Source organism: Dendrobates tinctorius, unplaced genomic scaffold, assembly GCF_039654945.1.
Source record: "Dendrobates tinctorius isolate UK_male_01 unplaced genomic scaffold, ASM3965494v1 ptg000011l, whole genome shotgun sequence".
Taxonomy (NCBI): domain Eukaryota; kingdom Metazoa; phylum Chordata; class Amphibia; order Anura; family Dendrobatidae; genus Dendrobates; species Dendrobates tinctorius.
Genome location: NW_027361679.1, coordinates 31,291,328 through 31,298,898, shown reverse-complemented (window position 1 = coordinate 31,298,898; position 7,571 = coordinate 31,291,328). Strand labels below are relative to the sequence as shown.

The 7,571-nt window shown below is 44.8% G+C and overlaps 1 long non-coding RNA gene across 1 annotated transcript; it reads left to right on the top strand.

Annotated features, from left to right (window-relative positions):
- The first annotated feature begins 2,076 nt into the window (after positions 1-2,076).
- LOC141099888 (uncharacterized) lies at positions 2,077-6,497 on the top strand. Its single transcript, XR_012234558.1, has 3 exons — positions 2,077-4,192; positions 5,328-5,482; positions 5,687-6,497. It is a non-coding gene; the product is annotated as an uncharacterized lncRNA (long non-coding RNA).
- Positions 6,498-7,571: the final 1,074 nt, after the last annotated feature.

Here is a 7,571-nt window from a genome sequence, read left to right as displayed (position 1 = left end):
AGACTTCATAAAGGACATTATCCGGGTCTGGTTTTCACGAAGGAAAAGTAATTCCTTTTGTGTGGCGGCTGCGGCACCGGCGGGATCCATGGCCTGGTGATACTGTGACAACTCTAGGCTAATACGTCCAAGAGTGGACCCTCTGGGTCGTGGATCCGGAGCCCCTGGGCCGAGCGTACCTGGTGAAGACTGACCCCTGTACAGGGATCGTTAGGGGCAGGGCCGCAGGGGGCAGAACCGCGACAGCCGGTGCCAGGAGGGACGACTCGATGGATAGACAGGCAGAGCAAGGATAACGGAAAATACTGGCCAGGATTCCACAGGAAGGGGTTCAGAGGGGGACCACGGGACAGAGACAGACTGACGGAAGTGGAGCAGGCCAAAGAGCACACAGGGAGAACAGCAAAGGATAGGCAGGGTACACTAGAAGGTAAGGGCCGATGGGTGCAAGAGGTCACACAATCACCAGGCGCCCTCAGAATAGAGCGGACGCCTGATATAACCAGAGGCCGGAAGTACGCCCTACAGACCCTCCCCTCAGCGACGCCCCCTACTGGCAGAAGAGAGAGAGAGAACGCGCGTGCGCGGCCTAAGACCGGCGCGGTTACCCGCAGCAGCGCGGGGAGCAGAGCGGAAGTGCGAGTGGACAGGAGGACGCAGGTGAGGAGGAGCTGCGGCGGGCACCGCCGCTGAAGGGGCATCGGCGGGCACGGCCGCCGATGTCACACATACAGTAGTGTTCTCCCACATATGGGGTGTCAGCGTACTCAGGACAAATTGGACAACAACGTTTGGGGTTCAATTTCTCCTGTTACACTTGGGAAAATAAAAAAATTGGGGACTAATTGATCATGTTTGTGGAAAAAATAAGATTTTTTTATTTTCATGCCCGGGCATTATAAACTTCTGTGAAGCCCTTGGGGGTTCAAAGTGCTCACCACACATCTAGATAAGTTACTTAGGGGGTCTAGTTTCGAAAATAGGGTCATTTGTGGGGGTTTCCACTGTTTAGGTACATTAGGGGCTCTCCAAAGGCAATATGACACCCGCAGACCATTCCATCAAAGTCTGCATTCCAAAACGTCACTACTTCCCTTCCGAGCCCCGACATGTGCCCATACAGTAGTTTTCTCCCACATATGGGGTGTCAGAGTACTCAGGACAAATTGGACAACAACTTTTGGGGTTCAATTTCTCCTGTTACCCTTGGGAAAATAAAAAAATTGGGGACTAATTGATCATGTTTGTGGAAAAAATACAAATTTTTTATTTTCACGCCCGGGCGTTATAAACTTCTGTTAAGCACTGGGGGGTTCAAAGTGCTCACCACACACCTAGATAAGTTCCTTGGGGGGTCTAGTTTCCAAAATGGTGTCATTTGTGGGGGGTTTCAACTGTTTTGGTACATCAGGGGCTTTCCAAACGCAATATGGTGTCCGATCTCAATTCCAGCCAATAGCGTCAAATGGCGCTGCTTCCCTTCCGAGCTCTGCCATGCGCCCAAATAGTCATTTACCCTCACATATGGGGTATCAGCGTACTCAGGACAAATTGCACAATAACTTTTAGGGACCTGTTACCCTTGGAAAAATAAAAATTGAGGGTGAAAAGATCATTTTTGTGGAAAAAGTATGATTTTTTAATTGTACCGCTGTACGTTATAAACTTCTGTGAAGCCCTTGTGGGTTCAAAGTTCTCACCACATATCTAGATAAGTTCCTTGGGGGGGTCTAGTTTCCAAAATGGAGTCACTTGGGGGGTTTCCACTGTTTAGGTACATCAGGGGCTCTCCAAATGCGACATGGCGTCCGATCTGATTTCCAGCCAATTTTGCATTGAAAAAGTCAAACGGCGCTCCTTCCCTGCTGAGGTCTGCCATGCGCCGAAACAGTGGTTCCCCCCCACATATCAGGTATCAGCGTACTCAGGACAAATTGCACAATAACTTTTGCCATCCAATTTCTCCTGTTACCCTTGGTAAAATAAAAAAAATTGAACCTGAAGTATTTTTTTTGTGAAAAAAAGTTAAATGTTCATTTTTTTGTAAATATTCAAAAAATTCCTGTGACGCACCTAAAGGGTTAATAAACTTCTTGAATGTGCTTTTGAGCACCTTAAGGGGTGCAGTTTTTAGAATGGTGTCACTTTTGGGTATTTTCTATCATATAGACCCCTCAAAGTGGCTTCAAATGTGATGTGGTCCGTAAAAATAATATGGTGTTGCAAAAATGAGAAATCACTGGTCAATTTTTAACCCTTATAACTTCCTAACAAAAAAAAATTTTGGTTCCAAATTTGTGCTGATGTAAAGTAAACATGTGGGAAATGTCAGTTATCAAGTTTTTTGTGTGCCGTATCTCTGTGATTTAAGGGCATAAAAATTCAAATTTGGAAAATTGCAAAATTTTCAAATTTTTTGCCAAATTTCCATTTTTTTCACAAATAAGTGCAAGTTATTTGAATGAAATTTTACCACTATCATGAAGCACAATATGTCATGAGAAAACATTGTCAGAATCACCAGGATCCATGGAAGCGTTCCAGAGTTATGACCTCATAAATGGACAGTGGTCAGAATTGTAAAAATTGGCCCGGTCATGAACGTGCAAACCGCCCTTGGGGGTGAAGGGGTTAAAGGAGTATGTTGATGAAAATCTGTCCAAAGGCTTCATACGTCCCTGCTCCTCACCAGCAGGGGCACGTATATTTTTTTTAAAAAAGAAGGATGGGACCCTGAGACCCTGTGTTGACTATCGTGAAAGCAATAAGGTAACCATACGGAATCATTATCCTTTGATCTTGATTCCCAAATTATTGGAATGAATCCGCCATGCTAAGGTCTTCTCTAAACTGGATCTTCATGGGGCATATAATTTAGTGCTTATTCATTCCGGGGTTGAATGGAAGACAGCATTCAGATGCCGGTATGGACACTTTGAATATCTCGTGATGCCCTTTGAGCTTTGCAGCGCCCCTGTGATGTTTCAACATCTTGCTAATGACATCTTCAGAGATTTATTGGACCAGTTTGTGGTGATCTATTTGGACAATAGTCTACTTTTTTCTGACTCTCTACAGGAACATGAAGAACATGTCAAATCTGTTTTGAAATGTGTGAAAGAGAACCATTTGCATGTCAAGCCAGAGAAGTGCGAGTTCCATAGTTCTGAGATACAGTTTTTAGGTTGTCATCTCTCCCCAGGGGCTGAACATGGCATCTGGTAAGATTCAGGCTATCCTTGACTGACCGGTACCCTAGAACGTTAAAGAGGTCCAACGTTTTATCGGTTTTGCAAATTTCTACAGATGTTTTATTTAAAATTTTTCTGACATTGTCCATCCCATTACTTCCTTGACAAAGAATGAAAAGCTCTTTATAAGAGGTCATCACAGGCTCAAGAAGCTTTTGATCAGCTTAACACCTGTTTCACCTCAGCACCGCTGTTGATCCACCCAGACCCAGCACATACTTTCATTGTGGAGGTGGACGCTTCTGATAATGCTTAGGGGGCTAGTCTCTCCCAAAGAACTGGAGAGAAGGGTCTACTACATACTTTTCCTTCTTTTACCATAGACTTACCTCAGCAGAGAAAAACTACAATGTGGGAAAAAAGGAAATGCTGGCTATTATTGCAGCTTTCAAGGAATGGAGGCATCATCTGCAAGGAGCCGCACAACAGATCATAGTGCTGACTGACCATCGCAATTTACAGTTCCTTAGATCCGTTAGATATCTTTCTCCTTGTCAGGCTCGCTGTAGTTTATTTTTAAATCAATTTAATTTTGTTATCTCGTACCATCCAGGTTCTTGTAATGGGAAGGCTGATGTGTTATCCCGAATCCATGCTGCGGATTCCATACCTGGAGCCCCATCCAAGACCATTCTATCAGATGCCAAATTCATTTGAGTTATCCACGATCAGAACTTGTGGAAGGAGTTCAAGGAGACCTATGACGGTGATGTATTTCTGGCCAATTCACCTGTTGATATCAATCTTGCTCTTAAAGGTGGCATGTGGTTCAGAGATCGACGTATCTATGTCCTGGAGGCCGTCCATTTGCAGATCATCATGTTGGTTCATGACTACAAGTTGGCTGGTCACAGAGGGTACAGAAGACACAAAAGTTAAGCTGATTTTTCTGGTGGCCAACTTGCCTGAAGGATACTAAGGACTGTGTTCTTTCTTGCGAGGTATGTGCTCATTACAAGACTCCTCATGTGTCACCTACAGGTCTTCTTCAACCATTACCTGTTCCGTCTCACCTTTGGGGGTCTATCTTGATGGATTTCATTGTGGAGCTGCCTACATGGGGGGCATGAATACGATCCTGGTGGTGGTTGATTGCCTGACTAAGGCCGCTCATTTTTTTCCATGCACTGGCTTCCCCTCAGCTAAGGATACAGTGAATTTGGTTATACAGAATGTTTTTCGGCTGCATTGGGTCCCGAATGAGATCATCTCTGACCGTGGAGTACAGTTCGCCTCAAGATTCTGGAAGGGGTTTTGCTCTGCACTCAATATTAATATCTGTCTTTCTTCCACTTTTCACCCTCAGACGAATGGTTAGACTGAACGTACCAACTAGGGATGAGCAAGCATACTCGTGAAGATTCGGTACTCAGCGAGTAATGCGGTACTCGAATCCTCCCGAGTATTTCACTACTCACCTCGCAATATTCGCAACAGCCCACACAGTTCCCGCACAGCCCTGCACAGTCCCGCTCAGCACGGCACAGTCCTCGCACAGTCCCCGCACAGCCCAGCACAGCCCACCACAGTCCCACACAGCCCAGCACAGTCCCGCACAGTACCTGCAAAGCCCTGCACAGTCCCGCACAGCACGGCACAGTCTTCGCACAGGCCAGCACAGTCCTGCACAGGCCAGCACAGTCCCGCATAGCCTGGCACAGTCCCCGCACAGGCCAGCACAGTCTCACATAGCCTGGCACAGTCCCTGCACAGGCCAGAACAGTCCGGCATAGCCTGGCACAGTCTTCACACAGTCCCCGCCCAGTCCATCACAGTCCCCGCCCATTAATCGCATTTCCCATAGACTTACATTGGACACGGTACTCATTACGAGTACCCGAGTATTAGGAGGTACTCGTAACGAGTACAGCGAGTCCGAATACTACAGTACTCGCTCATCCCTAGTACCAACCAAATTTTGGAACAATATCTATGATGCCACATCAGCTATCTTCAGGATAATGGGTTGGAGTTACTCCCGTTAGCTGTTTTTCCATATAACAATTTTTAGAGTGCCTCCACTAAGTTCACACCTTTCTTTGCCAATCTGGGTTACCATCTGAGTTTTTTGCTTAGGTCTCCGATTAATGCTCCGGTTCTGGCTGTAGAGGAAGGGCTGACTGCGATGAGGCAAAATCTGGAGGTTCTGAAGTAATTTCTGACCATAGCTCAGGAACGTTATAATAAGAAATCTGCTCCTACTTTCTCGCAAACCGGCACCCATGTTCAAGGTAGGAGATTCCATGTAGTTATCCACTAAAAATCTGAAGTTGAATGTTCCTTCACAGAAACTTGGACAGAAATTCATCGTCCCTTTTAAGATCAATGGTATTATGAGCTCTGTGGCCTGCCGTCTGAAGCTGCCTAGGACTATGAACGTACACCCAGTTTTCCATGTTTCTTTACTAAAGTCTGTATCTCCAAATACCTTCCAGGGATGTGTTGTGCCACCTCCACAGCCTGTGGTGATTTATGGGCAAGAACAATTTGTAGTGGAAGAAATTATTGATTCTGGGATTCGCAGGAATTAGCTCCAATATCTGATAAGATGGCAGGGCTATCCACCTGAAGAGGACTCTTGGGAACCTGTGGAAAACATCAATGCCCAACAGAAGATTTCTCGTTTTCATCAGAGATTCCCCGAGAAACCGGGTCCAGGATTATCCTGAAGCTGCTTCTAAGGAGGGAGTAATGTCAGGACTCTGAACATTTTTTGATTACCTTTTGGGCATTCCTGCCCTCTTTCAAGGTGTCTTTTGTCTCATGTGCCCTGTGTCTTTCGGCTTTATAACTCCACCTCAGCCATTAGTCTGTGCTAGAGTATTCTGCCTGTGTCATGCTCATGGTCCTGGTGGCTTCCTGGTTTTCTACCTGCTACTGTGAACCTGTGTGGATATCCTGTTACTCCGCTCTCTGAGTAAACCGGTTTCCAGTATTCTTCCTGCTTCTGACTGCTCCTGTTGCTCCCATCTGCACTTATTGGACACGTAAGCTCTTGCTGCAATACCTGAGACTTCCTACCCAGGCCTCCCTGGAGTTAAAACATTATTTGAACTGACTTAAATATATATTTATCTGTATATGGACTAAACAAGGACTTACTTGTGTCAAGTATAACTGTGCATCACAGACTGCTCCATTTGGTTGCACTTTCCTCTGAACTTTCCTACAGACTCTGTTCAGTTGCATTTAATATTTACACCAAGTGTTTATGAACTTGAGTTTTTCCCTGCACCTGTTTGAATCACCGTGTGATATAATATAAACTTTATCACCTATAAACTGTATTCTGTAGTTGTCTTTTTCTATGCAAAGAGACTTCTGAGTTCCCATTATAGTTATTACACTGCGTGGTAATTGGCTCTCTAACAGGCATGGCGCCCGAGCACCCATGATACTTGATCAAGTATCGAGACGTGTCGAGCATGGTCGTTCATCACTACTTATTATTACTACATAAAGTGACATTGGTCAGATTTCAAAAGTTTGGCCTGGTAATTAATGGGAAAGTGCCAGTATTTTTATTTTTGTATTAATAATTATTGATTGTATTATCAATTATTTTAATACAGAAGTAAATTCACTATTTTGACTTTTTATTATTTTTTTTTTTATTCAATCACTGCTGGCTGACATTTGCATTTGGTGGTGTGTAGCAACATTTACACAGCTCAAATACAGCAGCCCCTGTACTTAGGAGTCTGTGGTCTCTGTCCAGCCACATATCTTGCATATTGGTGCTTTATTCTGTGATCTGGGCACACCCCCCTGGCCATTTTACTTGGGTCCGCTGCACCCTGTTAGTGCATTTGTATTGAGGCCTGTCTATACAAGTAAGCATCTCTGCCTGTTTTGTTTTTTTCTCAAATATTGGAGGATTCTTTCCTCTTTCTGTGGTTTTTATGTTAGAGTAGGACTGGCAAGTGTAAGGAACTTTGACGTTAGTTTGCCAGCTTACGTATTATGGCCATAATATTAACCAATACCTTACATATATTGATATGTTTTTGTGCACTTTTTATCTTTTCAGGGTGCAGTTGGGCCCAAATGGTTCTGTAAACTGTGGCCTGTGTTCACACGAGATGCATTATAGTTAGCACTGGGCAGCCCCCCTATATGGTGTTACTAAGAGGCTGTGAACCATATGCTCTGCATTCCCTGTGTGAACATTGCCACATACGAATTATTTTCTTGCACTGGTGTGCCACACGGCCAATCCCTGATTGTAGGCTGGCTGTTTCATTAGGTATTATTGCACCTGTGCAGTTGCCATTTTACTTGGGTCCGCTGCACCCTGATAGTGCATTTGTATTGAGGCCT